General features: G+C 36.9%; 1 protein-coding gene and 1 pseudogene across 1 annotated transcript in view; both read right to left on the bottom strand.

The window, feature by feature from the left end:
- PIP4P2 (phosphatidylinositol-4,5-bisphosphate 4-phosphatase 2) overlaps positions 1–24,236 on the bottom strand; it is a 75,152-nt gene that overhangs the window by 50,281 nt on the left and 635 nt on the right. The gene's annotated exons all lie outside the window — the stretch shown is intronic.
- On the bottom strand, positions 5,570–24,005 carry LOC140498726 (ubiquitin-ribosomal protein eS31 fusion protein-like; annotated as a pseudogene).

Genomic DNA, 24,236 nt, shown 5'->3' with positions numbered 1-24,236 from the left:
GTCTTTAAAACTCAACAAACATGTATTATTTAGTATGTTCAAATCATTATGCTAGAAACTAAAGATATAAAGGTAGAAACAAAATAATTCCTGCCTTATGGGGTCGTACATGCCACTGGGGTGGATAATACGAACACAAATAATATAATGCAGAATGGGAAATTAAGGGAGACGGACGAAAAAAGATCAGGCAAAATCTTTGAGAAAAGAGAGTTCATCACCTTTCTTTCATTCTTTTTCTTTTATTTGAGTCTTCTTGAACAAAATAACTAATATGAAAACTTTTTTACCTGATTGTACAAGTATAACATTCCTTACTGTCTCAGAGAGAGAAGGATAGAATTTGGAACTCAAAACGTAAAAAAAAAAATGTTGAAATACTGTTTTAACATAATTGGGGTAAAAATAAAATACATATGCATACACACATATATGTATGTATGTGTATGTATATATATATAAGTATATACATATACACATACACATATTTAAAAACTAATAGAAAGGGGCAGGACTTCTCACAGGAAATGGCACTTGAACCAAGTCTTGGAGGAAGCTTAGCAGAGTGCCTGGCACATGGTAGGCCCTAAATAAATGTGAATTGACTAAATAAGTGAGATCCAGGCAGAAAGGAGGGGCTCTAGGAATGCACAGAGGCAGTAGAACTTAGGAAGAGCAAGTAGTCCACACTGGCTAGAATTGAGTATGTGAAGATGAGCAGTAAGGAGAATATCATTGCAGAGGCTGGCTAGAGAAAGATTATCAACAGCCAGGCTGAGAGGTTTGAATTCTGTCCTAAGGATAAAAGGAAGCACTGAAGATTTCTGAGCAAGCCAGGGACATGGTCAGACCTGGGCTTCCGGAAAACTGCTTCAGTAGGCATGTGAAAGAGTAGAAAGTAAATACAGGTGGCAGGGAGATCAATGAGGAGGAAATTATAATAAATCCTGGAAAGAAACATGAAAAGTCGTCCAATTCGTCTTTTCTTTCTTCTAAATCCTCTGAAATCTGGATTCCATCCCTCATCAGCCAACTAAAATGCTGTGTACAAAATTAATCCCTCAATGGCCTAATTTAGTTGCTTTTTTAATCAATCCAAATGCTTCTTGACCTTGCTCCAATATTTGACATGGTCCCAGCTTCTTCTCCTGGGTACTCTCTCTGGATAAGCATGACACTGAGCTCTCCTGGTTCTCTAACTGTTCCTTGTAAGTCTCCTTTTGTTGGATCTACATCCATGTCATGCCTACTAATTGTGGAAATTTCCATGATTCCCAATCATCTTCTCTTTTCTTTCTATACTCACTCTCATTAGCTCCCAAGGGTTTAATTATAATCTCCACGCAGTTGATTCCTATATCTTGAGGAAAATTAATATTATGCTATATTATTTAATAACCAATATTACTATGTAATCCATCCTATTCCCTATTTTGTCAAAACCCCATTTCTCATTCTAGCTCAAAAGGCAGTACACTCAGTCTGGTGTAATCACTTGCTAACCTGGGACCCCTGCTTTTATTTACTGATAAAATACTATCTTGGGTTCTCTTCAAGGGACAACTCTCCTGTCCTTATGATTCCTTGTCAAAATTAGGGATGATTTAGTCTCCAAGGGGAAGGCAAAATGAGGTGGGACCCAGAGTTCTCATTGAAATGGTTCTGATTTTCTAGCCAAGATTACTGGAGGCAATTAACATTCTTTAATTGCTAGAGAGGGATGTGATGAGCCGCACCAGAAGGCCAATCCACTTTCCCAATCCTATCATTTGAGAGGTTTACTCCCCCACAAGAAAAAGGTAACAGGAAAAAGGTAAGGTAACTTTTAACCCAACTCCTCCTTAAATGTCTGCCAGTTGGATTGTCTTACCTTTTCCCAGAGGAGGTCCAACTGATGTACTATCAGGCCAATAAGAAGTACAACACAATTAGGTTTAAAATGCCCCATCTTGGTTATTGAGAGATGCCACTGATCCAATTTATTGATTATTGCTAGCCTCACTAACTAATTGATCATGCTCAGCTCCCTGACTTTTTGGCCAAGAAAGTCAGCATGACCCATTTTACTGAGAGTTTATATGTCATTGTTGATAAAATGTTATCCTGCCCTGGAGAAAACTATGTCTCAGCCTGCCTTTGTTGCAATTTTACCAGCACAATCTATATATCCTGTCTAAGCTTTTCTCCTGAGTTCTCATCCTCCTGCCTGAAAGTGAAAGAAAGACAGCTGGTGGGAACAGGGACAACTTCAAGTAGAAAAAATGAAAAGATGAAGTATTGTCTTTATAGAAAAAAAACCCAACATAACAAAAACTCTAATTAAGAAAAAACACAATATTAAAGACAAATAGAGGAAAATATAAACCTGACTAATAAGTTTAAATGTGAACAGGTTTAGCAATCCAAGAAAATAAAAAAGAGTGACAGTTTGGATAAGAAAACAAAACCCTACACAATATTCTGCTTACCAGTAACACACCAAAAACTCAAGGCCATACACAGAATAAAAAAGTAAGGTCTGAAAGAAAATCTAGTATGCATCAGGAGAATCTGAAAAAATAGGCATGCTAATCATTCTACCACAAAAAAAGGGAAAAAAACAAAGATTGAAAACAGAGATAAATAAGAAAAATATTTTATCCTGAAGCAAACATACAACAAACCATTATCAATATCAAACTAACATGCTCTAAGGATGTTAGCATCTAAATTTATGAAAGAAAAATAAAGCAAATTACAAGAAAACAGACGGTATTACAGTAATAACAGGAAACATCGGTTTTTCAATTTTAGACAAATTTAACAAAGATAAACAAGATGCAAAACACCAAATTGAAGAAACTATTGGAAAATATGGATAAAAAAAGATTTCTGAATGGAATTTTGGCAAAAACTGATTGCATTAAGACACAGAAATATTGCAAGTAATAGGCAGAAACAGTCATCACATTCTTTACAGACTATAACTCAGTGAAAATAGTTTTCCATTCAAGGAGTACAAACAAAAGACCGAAATGGACACTTAACAATGAAAACCTAAATAATTAGTGAGTCAAAGAACAAATCATAAAAACAACTAAAAAGCGTGCGAAAGAAAACAGTAATGAAGAAAGCGCATAGTATAATTTCTGGGATGAAAAATACCCCCAAAATATATATTTACAAAACAGAAAAGCAAAAGATTAGTGAACTGAAGATTCATTTTTTTGATTAGAAAGTCAACAAATAAACAAACTTGAAATAAATAAAAAATAGGTGTTAAAATTAGAAAAAAGATAAAGTGAAAACCAAAAAGAACTATAGAAATGATAAATAAAACTAAAGGCTGGTTCTTTGAAGAGACTAACAAAACTGATAAATCTTTAGCAAACCTGATTAAAAAGAGAGTAGAAAATAAAACCAACAAAATAGCAAATGAACAAGGTAAAACTAAAAGCACTAGAATCTTAAATAATCCAATCTCAGGAAAAGAAAGATTCTGTTGTAAAGACACTACCAAGGAAAAAAAACTGTCCTAACATATTCATAGGAGGATTGTATCAAGCTTTTAAAAAATAATTAGCACCAATACTACGCAAAAAAATTTTCAAAAATTGAAAAAGAAAATAATTCACTTGATTCCTTTTATGAAACAAATATAGTCCTAACACCTAAACCAGCAAAGGATAAAGCACAAACAGTATCATTGATGAATACTAAATCAAAAATTTTAAATTAAATTCCTTGAGACTAGAGCAATTCATCCAAGAAATCATCCATTATGACCAAGATGGATTTATACCAGGGAAACAAGGATAGTTCAACATTAGGGGGGAAAAACAATCATATTAGAAACAAAAACATATAAAACCACATGATTACTATATCTCAAAAGACGCTGAAAAATCTTTTATTTATTTCAAACATTCATTTGTGCTTTTGAAAAACCTACAAGCTCTACAACACACAAGCTATACAACCTATGCCCTCCACAGAAAGCTACAATTAAGTGTATATATATCTATATATCTAGATATATACATATAGATATTGATATATACATACACATATACACATGCATATATTCATAGACATATACTTTCTCTGACAAATTCTATTCCTGATCTTGGTTTTTATGCTTGTGTATATCTCTTATTTCCTTTCCCTCCTGACTCCTCTACTTTACTTCTACCTGCTCCCTTGCCCTCCTATTAATTAACCTACCCCCCCATAGGGATCCCACCCTTATCCTCCCATTCCTATAAATCTAAATACCTTTCTATACTCCCCTTTGACGTATTCCATCCCCTTCCCTCTCAAAATCCCTCTCATCCTCTCCCCCCTCCCTTTCCCCTTAGTGTTTTATTACTTTCTGAATTTAGAAGACTTTTATAATCTCATATGCGTGTATGTATGTATGTATGTATGTATTGTTCCTTCTTGAAACCATTCCCAATGAAAGTAGGTTTCCAGAACCAGCAGCCCTCCTCCTCCATCTAATTACTCCATATGGGTTCTTCCTCTTGCACTTCCTTTGTATAAGATAGTTACTCTTTTTAGTTGTTCCTAAACAGTTTACTTTTCAAAGTCATATTATAATGAGGTCTATGCCAATCTTTCTTATGAACTACTCAATTACTTCTGACAATCTTAGACACATATTTTACATTTTACATAAATAAAAGATAAATATTTATCCTTATTGAGTCTCTTGTAATTAGTCTTTGGTACGTATTCTATATTTCTCTTGGTCTTTGTGTGTCAAATCTTCTAATAAGTTCAGGTTTGTTTGTTTTTTTTAACGAAGTCTTGAAAGTCTGACAAATCATAAAAACTTTTTTTTTCATTCAGAATTATACTTAGCTTTACTTGGTATGTTATTTTTAGCCAAAAGCCCAGTTCTTTTGTTCTTTGATATATGCTGTTCCAAGATTTGTGGTGTGTTGAGGGCCAGGGTGGAGTGCAGTTGACAAGATCAGGATAGACCTTCGGGGAAACTGTTCTTTGAGACTGTGCTCATTATCATCCGGAATGGCTCTCCATGCCCCCCAGATGTTGCTGTCTCCATGAGACAAACAAGAGAATTACAGAAAACAAGGGATATGTAAAATAGATGTCCTCTAGGCTCACAGTCTGATTAAATCACAGTCTGATTAAATCAGTCTCATTTAATCACTTAGGGCAGAGACAAGCAGAATGTAACCTAGGCTTGCAGTTTCTATCTATAAATACCCGGACCCTCAGATCAATAAAGTGGAATTGGTCTTTCTTCTCCTGCCTCCCGTGTCTTTCTTCTTCACCGCATCATGGAGCCGTGTAGGGATGCAGGCCGTCTGCTACAGTGGTGTTTTAATGTCTCTGCTCCTAGATCTTGTGTGATTTGTGATACCACCATATTTAAATTGGTTTTTGTCTTGTTGTTTGTAGTATTTTATCCTTGAACTGGAGGTTTTGGAATTTGACTATAATATTCCCATGGGTTTTCCTCATAGGATCTCTTTCAGGTGGTGATCAGTGCATTTTTTTTTCTATTTCTATTTCCCCTCAAGTTCTAATGCTTCAGGACGATTTTGTTTAATTGTTTCTTGTATCATTGTACCAAGATTCTTTTTTTAAATAGATGACTTTTTTTTATTAATATATACATTTAGTTGTCTTCTGGCTTGTTGCAGTGGTAGGTTAGACAACACTTGCCACAATTACGTCTGTCAAAATGACTAGCCATAAAGACTACAGTACCACATTCATCAGAAGGGCCCTCTCATCAAAGATGGCTAGTTTTGCCATTCTTATCCAGCTTACCGTTCTTCAGAACAGCAAGCTTAGTCTTCTTTTTCTTATGCTTGTTCTTTTTGGGAGTGGTGTAAGACTTCTTCTTCTTTTTGTCACCACCATGAATCCTCAGAACAAGATGAAGGGTAGACTCCTTCTGAATATTATAGTCAGACAAAGTACTTCTTTCAGTTGCTTGCGGGCAAAATTCATCTTCGGTGATATGGGGAAACTGAGGAGATTCTCCTCAGTCCCTCACATGACTGCCACATAAGAAATGTAACAAAGCTGATATGTATAGCTGGGAGTGCAATAGGAAATAGCACATAAATGATGGAAGAATTAATGAACCATGTAGCTGGGGCAAGAAAACCCTTATCTTAAGAGTCATAAAGCTCCTTAAAGAAGGAAGTTTCTGCGTTCAGGGATCTGGTCAGTCCTTGGGCACATTCATCAAAGCAGAGAACTGGAACTTCGGCCAAGGTTCCTTCTTTAATCTTTCTACTCTAATGGTCATTTTTCTCTGAAGCTACATGTATAAAGGGACTGAGTGGGAGAAGGTTCTTTGGAGGTCTTTGCTTCAGAAGTGGGGATGTCTGCTTCTCTTCTCCCAGTCACAGCCTTTGCCAACTGCTTTCCCCCTTTCCTCCTCCCTGGTCATGCCAAAATGATGAAGCTCAGACTTGATTGGTGATGTATTTCTTCTCTTTTTTTATTCTGTCTTAACTATTGTCTTAGATTATATGTATACCCTTGCTAACTTTCACTATTTGAATTGTTAAATAAACTTAGTTGCCTATTAAGCTTGTTTGAATGCTTGCCATTGTATCTTAAGATCCGAACCTAAAGTGAAAGTACTGCACTGTCCATAATCCCTTTCAATTCCAGTTGATCAGAGGAAATACCTTCCTTATCTCATATTTTGGCCTTGATATTTTCAATAGTATGAGAAGGCTCAGCCTCAAGGGTGATGGTCTTCCCCATGAAAGTCTTCATGAAGATCTGCATAGTGGCCCTGGGTTCACCCATTGATAGTGGATCCAAGATTCATTTTTTGATCATAGCTTTCAGGTAGATTATTCTTATGTTTTCTCTTCTTGATCTGTTCTCCAGATCTGCTAGGGTTGGAAGCTCAATTCCATGTGGACAGTCTCGGGCGGGTAAAGGTGGGAACTTCTAAATCTTAGAGTTCTCACGAGACCCCCCAGGAAACGGCTGGGAATCTAGGTGAACCGAGCTATCTCGTGTATTTCCGCCTCTTCCCGTGAGAAACGTGATGGGAGAGAGCTCTCCCCGCCCTCGAGATTGTCCCAGATTGGAGCACACCTAGTTACCTAACAGGCACGGTATTCAGATGCAAACTATGCCGCTGCAGAGCTTAAGTAGGATCAGGAAAGCCTGAAAGCTCTCTTGGCGGGAGGGGCGCGGAGCGGACAGGACACAAGGCTCCGCTTTTCCTCTCTCTTCTCTCCCCTCCCCCTCTCTCCCCACTTACACTTCTATTTCCAATCTCTTACTGTAAGATCTTTGCCTCCTTGGGAGATCTTTCTCTTTCCCTCCTAAGGAAGAATTCCCCTGCACTTGTAACTAGACCCTGAAATAAAGCTCAACCCTTGTTCGACTCTGGAACGTCCTTTCTCTCATACGAGCATCCGGTTTGGCCAACCGAAGACCTCGGGAGGTGAGGTAAGAAGACTCGGGTAGCCCTCAGGCCTCTAGGCCTGGCACAGATCAGTTGTTTTTCTTATGAGATGTTTCACATTCTCTTCTATTTTTTCATTCTTTTTTTTGTTTTGTTTTGTTTTTTATTTCTTGATCTCTTATAACTTCACTGGCTTTGTCTTACCCAATTCCGATTTTCAAGGAGTTGTTTTCTTCCTCAAGATTCTGGATCTCCTTTCCTAACTGGCTGCCTTTCTTTTCATAATCTTGTTTTTCTTGGCTTGTTCTTTTTTTTATTTTTCCTCAACTTCTCATTAGATTTTTCAACTGTTTTTTAAGTCCTTCTATGAATTCTTTTGGGGTAGGTGACCATTTGATGTTACCCTTTGGAGTAGAAGAGGGTTTCTTTGGTTCAGTATTCTTGTCTGAAAATGAACTCCAGTTTTCTCTATTCCCAGAGTAACTCACTATGGTGATATTCTTTCTCCTTTGCCTGTACATTTTGTTTTATTTGTAGTAGCTTAGTTTTTGTAATCACCTCCAGTTCTGGTGTATGAGAGATGGTGCTTCTGGCCTCAGGGCCTCCTTCAGTTCTCCCCTCTGACCTGGAACCAAAACTAAGACCTCTAGCCTCCTCTAAGCACTCACAGCCAGCAGCATCCCTGCCCCACTGCTTCTGCACTCACTGGTTCCTTCTCACTCCTGCCCACATCTCTGCAGCACAGCTGGGTCCTTATCAGCAGAGGTTCCCTAGATCTACCTCACTCAGATGCCCAATTCCCCTCACTGTCTTGGGGATAAAAGTTCCTGTGGCTGGAGCTGAGGCAGCCTCCCAATCCAGCTAAACCCAGGGCTTGCTGCCTGTTGTTTAAAGGGACCTAGGACCTAATCTGGAGGTGTTTACCCTTCACAGGGATGAAACCTCATCTTGAAATTTTTCTCCAGATCTTTTCTGATTGTCCCAGGTGGACCCTTGTTCTGCCCCCATTCTTATTTATTTTTAACATTCTGTGTTCACCCTGAGGCACTATTTTGTCACTTTTGGGGGGGAAATCTTGAGCTCTTGGAATTTTCTGACCTACTCTGACATCTTCCTCTCAACTGCATACATTCTAAGGGAGAAGAAAAGGCTTATGTCTTTAACATGCACAAAATACTTTACAGAAAGGCAGTACAGTGGCCTTCGTCTTAACAAGCACTTCCATTAACTGGTCTAGGCATAAAGATGATTCTGCTGAGCTTTTAGCAAATTAACTTTCATTAAATATCAGAGATTATGATGCTATCTGAAAGTTCAAAGGGGACTATTGTTCTATAATGACTGAGCATGTGTTTGTACATAGCTAAAAATTCCTAGAGACTTTTTGGGAGGTATAGGCACCCAAATCTGAGATTTTATTAATGTAGAGGACTCCTGGTAAGATAGCTCTCTTTACCACTTCAGAAAAATACCTTCTCTTTCACTTAAAGTTTCAAGGAGTTACCTAAGGCATCTTGATTAGGGCTGTTCGGCAAGCATGTCTCACAGACTAGACTTGACAAAACTCTTCTTGACTCCAAGGCCTATTTTTTTATCAGCCACACCACTGTTGCTGCCTCTCAATATCTTGGTACTTAAAAATCAAACAAAAAAATCAGATACACTTGAACAAAAATTTAAAAACAAATTGTATTGGGTTTATGTTTTCAAGGAGGAAGGATATGTGGAAGAGGCAACATAGTACAAGGGAAAGAACACTTCTGGCTCTAAAGCAGGATGATATGATTTGAATCCAAACTCTACCACTTACTATTTCAGTGACATTGGAAAAGGCCCTTAATCTGCCTGGAACTGAATTTCCTCATCTTTAAAATTATGGGGTTGCACCAAATGACTTCTAAAGTTCCTCTACATCTGTGATCATATTATATAGAGTAACCTCAGGATTTGGGTGCTCAAAATAGAAAAGTCAATAATTATACAGTTTGGGGATTTAGGCCTATATATCATAAATCAGGGCATAGTGGGTTTTTTCTCCAAATTGTCTGTAAATCAGATCAAATAATATAATAGCAGTTACCATTTATATCATGCATTAAGATTTTGTTTGCTGTTCAGTTGTTTCAGTCACGTCCAGTGCTTTATAACTCCGTTTGAGGTTTTCTTGGCAAAAATACTAGAGTGGTTTGTCATTTTCTTCTCCAGTTCATTTTATAGATGAGGAAACTGAGGCAAAAAGGGTTCAATGATTTTCCCAGAGTCACACAGTATCTGAGGCCAGATCTGAACTCAGCAAGATGACTCTCCCTGACTTTAGGCCCAGCACTCTATTTACCACACCATCTAGTTGCCCAAAGATAATAAGCATAATTTCTCTTGCTACAAAGTCAAATGTTCATTATAAAGACAGCTGCAGCATACTGCAACATCTCTTACAGAGGATGAACAGAAATTCTTAGATAAATGTAATGAGATCCATCAAATTAAGTCACCATATAATTCAATTCTTGATTATTTCAGTGCAAAGGTGGCTACAGAATAGGCTTATGGGAGATATATTAGAAAAAACAGTTTAGAATGAAGAAATGAAAAAAGAAAAAAGTATGTAGATAATTCCAAAGTCTCATCCCCATATATTATGAGTATTTTCTTCAAGAAGAGTCGGAAAGTGATGTAAATGGTTGACACCAAACAACACAGCAAAAAATAAGTATATCTTTACAGAAAGGAAATTATTTTCTGTATGCAGTCAGATTATTAACTGGATGAAAAGCAAAAATCAATACCCAATTCAAAGAAATAGTAACAATGAGAAGATATTCCATGAAAAAGCAATAATTTCATTCTGACTTGTTTAAACAAACAGCTAACTGAAATATGCAGAGTATTTTCTATAGCAGCCCTCACCATTACATATATATAGCTGACAAACAAAAGGAGATGGAAAATCCCATTTTGTTGATGACCCCAAAAAGGCATTTGATTTGTTATACCAGAAAAAACACCCTACAAATCTTCCAGTGTCTCCTCCAACAAGGTGTCTCCCACGCATTTAAGAGGTAACAAAAGAAATCAGTTTACTCAACAGAGTTTTGAACGTCAACATTAAGTAAGGCGCAAAATGTTACAAGAACAACGCTGCCAATTATATTTACCAGGGTCATGAGGATAAGAATATCTTTACTACCTACCTCACTGGCCTGTCATGAGAGAAATGCTTGCTAAATTTTAATGCACTATACATGTGGGAGTTACTTTTCTTCCCCAAAACAAATATATTTCTAAAGAAGTCTAGCATTTGGATCAGAATCCCCCCAAATTCTCTAGGATTAACAATAGGTGACCATCCCTAAATTTCAGGCTTTTCTACTGGGGGAAGGCCTTGAGAAGTGGGGAGAATGTCAGAAGTTAATGCCAATCTTTTCAAATGTTAAAATGTCTCCCCTCTACCCAGCACCTCCCAGCCCCATAAAGGCCAGTTTAAGCACTAAGGCCCTGCTGCTTGATCTATGGCTTGATCTTATCATTCAATCAGTTCTAAATCCTACTGTACTATTATTTAATCCACTTTCTCCCATCTTATCTAGGATGATATTATGAGAGGGATGATGCTTATAGGTAAAGAATTGGAAAGAAGAGAGGTAAGACTATTTAGGAAGCTATTGAAATACTAATCCAAGTGAATGTGAATGTGAATGGAGAGAAGGGGATGAATGAGAGAAACAGGGTGAAGCTACAAAAAGACAAAACTTAGCAACTTGTGGAGTACAAAAGAGTGAAGAAAATACTACTAGGAAAAATGACAAGAAAGAAGGAAGGAAGGAAGGAAGGAAGGGAGGGAGGGAGGGAGGAAGGAAGGAAGGAAGGAAGGAAGGAAGGAAGGAAGGAAGGAAGGAAGGAAGGAAGGAAGAGGGAGGGAGGGAGGAACTTAGATCACATACTTGGGGAGCTAAGTGACACAGTGGATAAACTACTGGGCCTGGAGTCTTCCTGAGTTTAAATCTAGCCTCAGACACTTATTACCTATGTGACCCTGGTCAAGTCACTTAATCATATTTGCCTCAGATTCCTCATCTGTGAAATAAGCTGGAGAATAAAATGCCAAAAATATTCCAGTATCTTTGTTAAGAAAATCCCAAAAGGGGACAAAAAGAGTCAGATAAAAATGAAACAACTGAACAACACTACCACATACTACAATAAATTCTAAATGTATAAAACACCTAAATATAAAACGTTAAATAACAACAAAAATTGGAGAGAACAATTAAAGGCATCTTTTACAATGATTACTGACTGGTAGAGTATTCGTTACCAAAGAAGGGATAAAGGGTCCTTCCCTGTTAGAATGTAAGCTCCTTGAGAGCAAGTAATGTTTTTCACTTTTCTTTATCCCCAGTGCTTAACCCCATTCCTGGAACATGTCAGTACTTAATAAATGCTTGCTGGTTGAATGGAGATCAAAATAAATAAATAATTTCAGTATTGTGAAATGCATGCATTTCTGCACAAACTGAACTATGTAATAGACAAGAAAAGAAATTTTCTATTGGGTCTTAAAATCAATACATCAAATAGTGTTGATATAGTATCTAAAATCCAAGAAATGCAGGGACTTAACACAAATATATGACTGAGAGCCATGTTCCAACAGAAAAATATTCCAAAGGCATCTAAGTGGTGAAGTAGATAAAGCACTGGACCTTGGATCAAGAAAACCTGAATTCATATCTGACCTCATGCTATTAGCAACATCACCCTGGGCAAGTCAATTAACCCAGATTTGCCTCAGTATTCTTAACTGCAAAATGGTACCTACATCACAGAGTTGTGAAGATCAAATCAGATAACATTTGTAAAAAGTACCCAGTATAGCACCTGGCACATAGTAGGCATTATACAAATACTTATTCCCTTTTCCCTTCCTTTCCTTTCAATAGATGAATTGTTGATTACTAGTAATCATATGAAAGATTTCTCCAAATTGACATAAATGTAATTTAAAAACAACTCTGAGGTTTCACCTCGTTCCCAACAAATTTTCAAAGATAACAAATTTGGAAATCACAAATGTTGGAAAGGTATTGCACGCTGATTGTGTGGATCTAACACTTCTGAAATTCTAAGAGTCCAATCATTCTGAAAAACAACTTGGAATTATGTGGGCAAAGTAACTAAAATGTACATACCTTTTTCTAAGAAACCCTTCTGCTATACTTAGATCCTATGGAGGTGATGGACAAAAAAACAAGTCCCATAAATGGCAAAATATTTATAGCAGCATTTTTTTTTTTTTGTGGCAGCAAAAAACAGTTAAAAGTGGGAGTTTCCTGACTGGTGAATGACTAAAGGAATTGTGGGACATGAATGCACCAAAATATTATTGCTCATAAGAAATGATGAATGAGGTATTCAATAATCATGAAAGACATATATAAACTGACAGAGAATGAAATAAGCAGAACTATGAAAACAATAGCACAATGAATGCACAAGAAACCTGAAGGAACAGAAAACAGAGGAGAATGCTATGTAATTATAATGATCAACCTTGACCCCAAAGAAAAGTTGAGAGAATATATCGCCTTCTTTTTAATGGAGAGGTGAGAGATAATACGTGTAGAATTGTTGCCTTCACTATAGGTTGGGGTTGATGTGTGGTTGTTTTGTTGGAGCTTCTAAAAACTTTACTAAAAAAGACGACTCACTGGGTAAGTAGGACAAAGGTATATTTAGCAATGATTGTAAAAATAAAAACAATAAGCATAGAGTTTTAAAAAAAACCTATAGGAAATTATTTATTTGATCATTTTCTGATTTGTAATTTCTCTTATCTACTAACTTCTTCTAAACCTACCAACATATGCTCAGGTTTCTCGCATTGTTGAGACTAACTTTAAAAAGAGAAGAAATTACTTGGGATATAAGGTTAACAGTTTTAAAGCAGTTTGTGAATGGTAAATAGGGGTGATGTGGAAAAGGAGACCAGATTATGCAGATTGCTGAAGCTTTCAGGATGTCTACATCTTGAATGAATTCATAATCCTCATTCTTACTGTCCTTTCCTGATACATATTTACCCGGTAACATTTGTAGTTTGTATTTTTAGATGGGAGTTGAGAACTGAAATATTTAGTCTTTGTTATGCATGGGAGGCTTATCCAATGTCTGGAATATATTGTAGAAGCCATATGTTTAATGGGAAGAGAAATGGATTTGGAGGGAGAAATGAACCTGGGCTTCAAGTAGGCCTGGCACAGATTAGGCAATTAAAAAATGCTCATCCTGCTCCTAATCTACCAGATTCTATTATTAGGATATGTGAGCATATCAAAAGGATATTTGTAGAAAGTAAGGGAACATTTTTTTGTTCTGTCTGCACATGATAATCAAAATGTTTGTAGAATGTAAGCTCCTTGAAAGTGTGGACTAATTCTTATTTTATCTTTGTGTCTCCAGCACCTACTATGGGAATAGGGGTTATTAAATAATGGAAGACAGCTTGAATTGTTGAGTCTGGAAAAGATGTCCATCTGGCATTATAGGACCCCTAAATTAAAAGGGTATTTTTTGAGAATTGTCTTTGCTCAGTTTGAAATCTCTAACCCAGTAGGAGCCGATATATTTTCTTGAGTCATCCCTGACACATTTTTACCTTTTAAATTTTATAGTCAACATAAAAACAAACATATTCACTCTCTTTCTCCACATCCTTCCTAAAGAAGTGACACAACAGATGTTGGTATTAGCTAATGGTCCTTTAGGCAATGCTCTATCAGAGTTTTTCACTTTCAACCTACGAACTCTCCTCCTTATGGCTGCTCCTCCTCTTGATAGTAGCTGTTTCACATAGCTGCTTAAATTAACTGATCTTATTTGAACTATAAGCTAGTAAGTAAGATGCCTGCCATCTCTGCCTCTGCCAATGTGTTTTACATACGCTGTTATATTAATCTTCCCAAAGCATTGTTCTTATTTTGTTGATCCTTTGATCTCTGAAATTCAAAGTCTTTCACCAGGCATTCAAGGTCTGTTTTGTCCTCATCATACATTTTCAGTCTTACCTAGCACTATACTACTTTTTATGTCCTACAACCTAAAGAACTAGGTTACTTGCATTTCCTTGAAAGTACTCCTTGGTTTCCTTCTTCTGTTTTTCATTGTTTATGGTTTTTCTTCTACTGCTTTTCCACCTGTCAAATCCCTACTCATTTTTCAAGGAACAACTGAAAAGTCACCTCCTTCAGAAAGCCTTTACCTAATCAAAAGATCATACATTTAGAGCTGAGACCTCAGAGATTCTCTAGTTCAATCCCTTTGTTTTACAGGTAACAAAACTAAAGCCTGGAAAAGTTAAATAACTGCTTCAAGGCTACACAAGTAGCATAGACAAAATTAGAATCTCTGTTCTCTGCCTCTAAAGCCCTCCCAAATCATCACTCTTTCTTTCATACCCTAAAGGCAGCTGGAAATAATCTTTTCCTTCTCAGAACCCTCTTCTCACGATTCCATAATCCCTCCTTTAATTACTCTTCCTGCCAAATTATTAAAGTCCTCCCATATAACAATTAAATATAGTCTAGCAAAACAAATTAACACATTAAATATGTCTGAAAATGTATGATTTATTCTGCTCATAGTCAATCACCTGACTGAGAGGTGGGAAACATGTTGTAGGGTTTGGTCATTGCATTCATCAGAGTTCTTTTAAGCCTTTGACAGTTGTTTTCCTTTAGCATAGGACTAAGCCTTTAATGCATGCTTCTCCAGCCCATCCTTTGTACTTCAGTAACTGTACCTTCGCATTACAGCGTGTATTACAATTATTTGTGTACTTAACATCTTCACTACTAGACCGAAAACCACAAAATCAAAATCTGTGTCTTCCTTTTATTTCATCTACCACAAGATTACAGGTTTGGAACTCAATAAATCTACAATCAGTTCACAGTCAGTCCACAAGCATTTAAGTATCTGCTATAGGTTAAAAGCCCAGAGGTGGGGAACCTGTGGCCTTGAAGCCACATGTGGCCTTCCAGATCCTTGCGTGTGGACTTTTGACTGAGTAAGTTTTACAGAATAAATCCTTTTATTAAGGGGATTTGTTCTGTGAAGTTTGGATTCAGTCACAGGGCCACTCTTGAGGACCTAGAGGACCACATGTGGCCTCAAAGCCCACAGGTTCCCCATCCCCAGACTAAGCACTGTACTAAGTGTTGGGGATACAGATATAAAGAGTGAAACAATCCATACTGCAAAGTGCTTTCCTTCTAATGGAGAAGACAAGTATGATATACAGCATAAACATGAAGTGAATGAATACAATATAAACAAAGTAGATAAAAGGAGGTGATTTGGGATGGAGGGGACTAACAGGAAAGGCTCTGTGCATAAGATGGTGACGACTCTAAATCTATACTTGAACTTATCCTTTGAAATTTTCATCATATACTATGTCCCTTTAATTCTCTCTTTCTAGGGATTACAATTTCAAGATTTGGACAGGGGTTTTCTTAGTTTTTCAGCCAGTGGAATAAGCCCCAAACTATATGACCACTACTAGCTTCCACTCGTGGCTTTTAAGAAAAATAGAGAGGAAAATGACTTTTGTTATTTCTCTAGGATGTTTGTGCTATAGTTTAAACACCCACTGATCAGTCTTCATGTGAGCATATTTTTCATAGGAATGTCACACAGGTTTCTACAGCTCATAAGAACTGAAAAATAGCAGCAAGACAAGTAAACAAGCATTTATTAGGCACTTGCTATATATCCAGTGTGTGCTAAGCACTGGGAGTACAAAGAAAGGTAAAAAAGCAGTCCTGACTGTGAAAATAGGGGAAACCACACCCAAACAACTACATAGAAACAAGATACAGACAAGATAAATTGGAGATAATCTTGGAGGGAAGAACTAGCATTAAAAGGGATTGGGAAAGGTTTCCTGCAAAAGGCCAAATTTTATCCATGGTTTGAAGGACATCAAGTACATCAGAAAACTTGGATAAAGGGGAGAGCATTCTAGATATAGGGGACAGTCAGGGAAATTGTGCAGCCATAAGGTGGAACGTTCTGAGAGGAACAGCAAAGAGGTCGGTGTCAGTGAATTGCAAAGAACAATGGAGGGGAATGAAATGCAAGAAGACTGAAGATAAGAATGGATGTGATTACGAAGGTCTTGAAAAGCCAAACAGGTTTCATATTTGATCTTGAAAATAATAGGGAACCAATGGAATTTATTAAATAAGAGTGGGTAGGTAACATATGGGTGGACCCATAATCTAGAAAGATTAATCTGATAGCTGAGTGAAGTAGGGAGAAACGTAAGGCAGGAAGATCAATCAGAAGGTTAAACATAGTTAATTTCTAGTCTACTTAAAGGTAACAGTGGAAAGAGGAATTTAAATCAAGGAAAGTAAGAAAGCAAAATACTTCAGTATTTCAACAAACCAATACCCTCACTAATAGAAGTCCTTTCTCCAATGGTATAGATCATATTTCACATATATCTTCTCATCCTGTATGATTCTTGCCCATATTCTGCCATAAAACCTCCAGGAAGGAGCTATGCAACAGGGGCCTTCCTTTTGGCCTGTGGGACATTCCACAGAGAGCAATACTACACTCAGCCTTCCCATTATAGCCCTCACTTCAGCACCATGACCAGCTCATCTTCTTCTCCTGGACAATAACTTTTATGATACTTTCTCAATATAAATCATTGCTGGTGATCGGCCACAGCCTATTTGCATCTAGAATCTGCCTATTGCCCTTTGGGTCCTCTACAACCTTATTATTCTTTGGCCATTGTAGTGTGCCATGATTCCTAGCCACCGAACATCATCAGATGATATGGTTATTAAAAAGATGAGTTTACATTAGAAAGAAAAGCATCATGAAATGACTCAAAGGTCTACGTAATTATCTAAGCAACACAGCCTTCTCTCTTCTTCCTTTCAATCCTCCCACCATCTCATTGTCCACCTGTGGTGCCAGATAAAGATAAATATACTGATGAGACTAACTCAATGGACTGACTCACCTATCCAACTGCATGTCAGGCATACTTTGGACAATAAGTATAGACTGAGATGGAAATTCAAAAATCACTTTTACAAATGCCAGTGTTTTCATAGAAGCACCTCCAAATCCCTAACATCACTTGGTGGCAAGTATTTATTATTAACTGGAGGGGAGATTTATATATATGTATACACACACACATATACACACACATACACATATATGTATATATGTGTATATATAATATATAATAATTTATATTATTAATTGGAGGCATTTCTTTCATTAGTGCAGGAATCTTCATGGGAGGAAAGTACCAACTATCATTGTAGATTAGCAGTCATTCTGAATATTACATAATCTTAGGGAACTGCCTACAGTACAGAGAGATTAAATGACTTGTCCCGGATCACAGAAAGGAGATGTAGGAGGCAGAACCTGAACCCAGATCTTCTTGACTCTGAGATATTTCCTCTTTTCAACATGTTATGCTTTCTCTGATAATATTATAGTGATACTATTCAATAGCTCCTAGCCATCCCTCACATGAATTCTACAGGAAGAAAGAAGGAAGAAAGGAGAGAGTGAGAGAAAGGAAGAAAAGGAAAGAAAGAAAGAAAGAAAGAAAGAAAGAAAGAAAGAAAGAAAGAAAGGGAGGGAGGGAGGGAGGGAGGGAGGGAGGAAGGAAGGAAGGAAAGAAGAAAGAAAAAAGAAAGAAGGAAAGAAAGGGAGGGAGGGAGAAAGGAAGGAAGGAAGAAAAGGAAACAAGTATTTATTAAGTGCCTACTATGTGCTAGGAACTATGCTAAGTGCTTTGCAAATATTATCTCACTTGATCCTCACAACAACTTTGGGAAGTAGGTACTATTATTAACCTCATTTTACTGCCGAGTAAACTGAGGCAAACATAGGTTGTGATCTTACCAGGGTCAAATAGCTAGTAAGCATCTAAGGCAAGATTAAAACTTTCCAAGTTCAGTCCAGCACTATCCACAATACCATGCTGCATGCCTCTAAAAAATCAGGAACCAAACTCATGTTTCCTGCTTATCCATAGTTATATGTTTTCTACAGGGGGGAAAAAGCTTTCCTTAACAATATCAGTGGGACTGGAGAAGCTGACAGTCTCAATGGGAGCAGAAAGATGTCCTAGAAAACCACTCTACCAGTACAAACACAGCCCCTAAGGCAGCAGTACCCTCCTCCACAGAAGGGGACAACTAGCAGGAGAAATATCCCTTCTTGCTACATATCAAACAAGTCAGGTTTCAGTAATTCATATATTTATTAGTGAATAAATTTAAGTCAAAAAAGATTATGGAGAATCCACATCCAAGGCTACATGCTTTTCTACAAATCAGGAGATATGGAGGTTTTATTTTAATAATATCCAATATAATACTTAAGTGCCTTGGGAAATACTTTTGACAACTCACACCATTATCTTTATAATTTTTTAGATTTGTCTTTGGTTTTATGGTTCCTCATAATTTGAACCATAAAACTTGGCCAAAGAGTCTTAACCTTAAGAAATAAGCTACCTAAAAAAATTAGTCTGTAGAGGTTGAGGGCTGATCATTTCATCTCCCAGTATACTCTATCTTTTTAGTCAAATGTTAAGAAACATGTTTGCGTGAACTAAGAAGAAATGTGAGCATCCCAAAATAGGCCTGCAGAAACCTGGAGCCTGAGGCACAGGGTATAAATGGAATGTGGCTGAATTAAGATTTGTAAAGGTAAAAGATTTGTTATACTCTGACATACATAGAAAGTTAATAAAAATTTACTACATAAGGTGACGATTAATACAAATACCATACCTCAGATGAAGTGATCATAGTATCATAGTATTTAGAGCTGAAAGGATTTTGGAAATCACCTAATCCAACACCTTCATCCTACAAATGAAAAAACTGAGGCCTAGAATGACACAGATCTGATTAGAAGAGTCAGAGCTTGAATTGAGGTCATTACTTTCCTCACTGATACCACCTGTCAGTCTAATAATCATTATAACCATCCTAGTCACCATCAGATGGCTCTGGGGGAGAAGTGAGGCTGGTGACCTGCACAGCCCTCCCTCACTGAAAGCAAAGTCAAGAGTAAGTCATGTCATCATTTCTCTGATGGCACGGTTCCTTCAACAATGAAGGACGAACACAATAGTCACCATCATAATTACTAGAATTTATACAGGGCCTTAAGGTATACAATGCATTTATACTTATTATCTCAATAGATCCTCACATTGAGCCTTTGTTGATTATCTCCCATTTATACATCCAGTTTTACAGAGTTGCTTACATGTTAGCCAATAGACATTTATTAGGGCCTACTATGTGCCAGGCTGGTACTGTGCTAAGAACTTGGGATACAAAAAAAAAAAAAAAAAAGAGGCAAAAGACAGTCCCTGCCCTGGAAGAGCTCACAATCTGATGTTTCTCCCAGTAGACTATGAGATCTTTGAGACTGTCTTTTGTCTTTTTTTGATTCCTCTGAAACTTAGCACATAGTAGGGATGTTCACTGATTGATTGTAGGTGCCATTATTATCACCATTTTATAGATATGTAAACTGAGAGCAGTTAAGTAACAAGGTCACACAGCTAGTGTATAATTTAATAAGAAGAATAATCAATAAACATTTATAAAGTGCCTACTACATGCCAAGCACTATGCTTAGCACTTTAAAATTGCTATCTCATTTGATTCTTACAACAACCCTGAAAGATTAGTGCTATTATTTTCCCCATTTTACAGATAAGGAACTGAGGCAAATAAAAGTTAACTGATTTGCCGAAGATCACACAGTAAGTCTTAGAAGCAGAATTTGAACTTGTCTTCCTGATTCTAAGTCTAGTACTCTATCCATGATGCTACCTAGCTGCTCCTGCAACAGAACACTGGTCTAGCTCTAGACTTTCCCTACTCTCAGTTTATGGCCTTATATAACAGACAATTTCTCTGTACTTCAGTTTTTCTATTTATACAACACAATGGAATCATTAAATACATGTGGTAGATTTAAAAGAGAAGGCTATGTGTGAAATATTTTTCTTTCTCTAAACAGTGAATGTTACTTTATTAGTCAAAGAAAAAAATATTCCCTTAACTTCAGTTTTACATAATTAAATATGTAAAACAAAGAGTGTAAGGGGAATTTTTTTTAACTGACTGTTTCATCAGAGATCTGAATGTGTATCGCCATAAGTACTATTACTTCTTTTATTGTGTGACTGAAATAAAATTACTTCAACATAAGTTTTATAATTAAAAGTTTATCTGTTACCTTTGAGTTCAAATGGAAAATTATTAAAGCATTAGTAGGAACTACTATTAAAAAACTCAAATTATTTCTAAAAATGCAACCCCCCCCAAAAAAATTCTCTGTGATAAAATATCTAGCATTTTCTTAGGAACAGCACTGAAGGAAGGGAAGAAAAAGCACTGATTAATTGTCTACTCTGTTTCAGGCACTGTGCCTGAAACTTTAAAATATTATTTTCTTAATGCTCACAACAATCCTGGGAGGTAGGTACTATTATTATCATTGTTTTACAATTGAAGAAACTGAGGCAAGCAGCAATTAACGTACTTGTCCATTGTCCTACAGGTAAGAAGTGCCTGAAGTAAAATTTGAAATCAGGTCTTCCTCACTCTAGAAAATCTGCGCAGTCTATACACTGTACCACCTAGCTGTCTATGAATGAATACTCTCTAAAAATTTGTTCCCACAGTTACTATACCTATAGTTAGATAACTAAACATAAGCTTTGTGTAACAAATAGAAAGTGCTTTAGAAATAGTATTGTATTTTGGATGAAAAACTCTGGTTTCAAACCCTGACTCTGGCACATACTACCTATGTAGAACTTTACTATGTACTTCACTCCCTTCTCTGGTTCTTACTTTCTTCATCTCTAAAATAAGGAGATCAGAGTGGATGACTTCAGGGTCTTGTCCTTTCCAGTTCTAATACTCTGAGTCTATGAATGAAATCTCTTTAAAAAATGATATCACATTATTGATTCTATACCCTGCCTAATAAACTATCAAATTTATTAAAAAATCCAGATCATGGAACTCAACTCACATTCCAAAGAAATTTGAAACTGGCTTCCCTTTTCATTACCATCACTCCCTCACACAGGCAGATCAGCGTACCTAAAGAAATGTTGAAGCCACTGGACCCCTTTAAGGGACCATTGTAGGATCTGGATAGATACACACGACAGACTTGATAGAGAATTCTCCAGTCATTCCACTTAAAGTCTGAATTAGATTGTCACTCAGACTGAAGATGAATCTCTCTGGGTTTAAACCTACTTACATTGATTCATGACCTCTACATTATTAATAACTTATCTAGAAATAAACACTCCAATGACTTTCAACCTAAAATGCTGAGTCTTAGTTAGGATTTCAGATTCAGTATTTTGCTACAGGAGGCATGAACAGTGAAGTATCTAGTTTTAGCCCTCTCTCCTCACCCACTGCTATTTTTGTTAAAAGTAAGCCATCTGAAAAGTAAATGGAAGCAGCCTTAAAACCAAAGATTAGCATTAGAGATACCACCTTCAGATGAGTTTAATTCCACTACCATAGGCTAAATTATATTGATTTCTATTATTCAAAATAAGGACTATACCTTGCCTTGCAGAGTTAAGTCAAATTATATATAAGATTTACAGTGGTTTTGAAGCCTTTGTTTTGGATTAGAACTATAGTATCAGAATTGTTTAATGTTGGCAAAACTGAAAATATAAAAAAACCTCTAAGCTGTGTTTTAAACCTTGTTAATAAAGTACATCTTTATTTGTAATTTGTCATTTCTCATCCCTAAGCATTTAACCACACAAAATTAACATATTTGGCTGTTTATTCTGGCTCAGTCACTTAGTGTCAAGGGGGCCATGTGGAAGAATCTCCTATTCTCCTATTCCTCAAATCTATCTCCTAAATTTAAGGATTCCAAGTTCCATAAAAGAAAGCTGCCAATCTGAAGCTTTCTGCTGTGGTGTGTTGGGACTTGAAGTCAAGAGATATGGATTAGAATCTCACTTCTAACACTTAGTACCATTGGGTCAGTGTTAGAACTTCCTCATTTGTAAAAAAAAAAAAAAAAAAAATGGGAATAATAAGACCTGTAGTATCTAGAGGTTTGTGGTACAGATCAAGTTTACAAGGCATTTACAAACTTAAAAGCACTATACAGCATGTCCCAGAAGTCTTTGTGTAGTTTTAAGCTTAAAACTACATTAAGATTTTTGGGACACAAGCTAAAAATTTTGACAAGTATTTATATGCAATCTCTGAGGCTTCATGATCTTGAACATTTTAAGAATGATGTACCACTTGATCATTTTCAATAATCCAAAAATACCACCCTCAAAGTAAAGACAGACAAGGATAAAATAGAAGTTACAGGACGATGACTTAAATTCAGACTCTAATATACTGCATCAAAGGGAAAAGCTTATGAAGTTGAACCTTCTACTGACAGTTGCCAACCTATTTCAGTCAACCCAATTTGTAACATGTTGAACTTACCCAAGAAGGAAAATCTCACCACCCAATATAAGCATTTTTTTCCTGACCAACAAAATAAGTCTTCTTTTATGTCTATCCATCTTGTGTCATTTGTCTCACCTCTCACAGCACATAAGAATCTATCATCTTGAGCTATTCAAAGCTGAACATTTTCCCCCTCTGTCCAATTTCTTGTAGAATTTGTGTCTAGATGTCACCGTTCAAGCTATAATGAGTTAAACGAGGCTTTTAAGCAGACTAGTTCAACCTGCTCTGCAGCTGCTCCTATTTCACACTAGAACTAAAAAGAAAAGTTAAGTGTTACCAGAAACATCACCTGCCCTTCTTTTCCAAAGCACTTCCATGTTGTCTCCTAAGGTTTTCCATACTTCCCCCAAATTGCATCCAAGCCAAACAGGACCTAGTCACTTAAGCTCCATCAGCAGTTGCCAGCTGACCAAGTCTTTCTCACTTCAGTGTGGTTTATTAAGGTTTACAGTCCTCTCCTCTCACTTTACTGAAGTGAAAATAACCTACCCCATCCCCCACACTCCTCTTCCCTTTTGTAGAGGTGACAACTAGAGACTTTAGATGCGAACAATATGATCTTCCCCCAAAAAATACATAAAATTATGATTTATTCGAGATAATATATTAATAATATACGATTATTTTTATTAGGAAATAGAATGGAAATGTTGACAGTATAAACGAGCTTCTGGCTTATGACAAGAGGTCACTTTTGAGAAGTTAATTTCCTAAAACCCAGGTGTGCATCAAACACACCATCTCTTCCCCTCTAAACTGTGGCTGCTCCCCCTTCCCACACACTGGAAACTACCATTTCTGAGGACCACGGAAGAATAGGTTTTCTTTACTCTGTGAAAACTGAAATTGCAAATATACACTAACCCAAACATCTTCCTACTTCGGTTGTAGGAACCAATTCCTTTTACTAAAGGAGATCCCTGATTCACGGGAGCAGGAGCAGGCGAGCATGGGTGGGTAGTAGGAGGCAGTGGGGAGGTGGTGATTCGAATGAAAATCGAGACATGCTGCATATTTTTCCAAGCTTAGTCCTTTCAAGGGCAGATATCAAGGTGAACAGCAGTCCCTGTTTCACAGCACCACTCAGGGATATGTGAATGATTGTGGAAGATTGGTACACCAGCTTTAGTACGCTTAGGGCTCATGCAGAAAGGCAAAGTCTCACTCAAGAAATACATTTCAGGTCCTTTTTTTCCCCCCTCCCAGCGCAAAGTACTTGTATAACGTGCACAAAAGAAAAGCTC

The sequence above is a fragment of the Notamacropus eugenii genome, chromosome 4, assembly GCF_028372415.1.
Source record: "Notamacropus eugenii isolate mMacEug1 chromosome 4, mMacEug1.pri_v2, whole genome shotgun sequence".
NCBI lineage: Eukaryota > Metazoa > Chordata > Mammalia > Diprotodontia > Macropodidae > Notamacropus > Notamacropus eugenii.
Note: the sequence above shows the minus strand (reverse complement) of the source record. Positions and strands in the feature narration are given on the sequence as shown.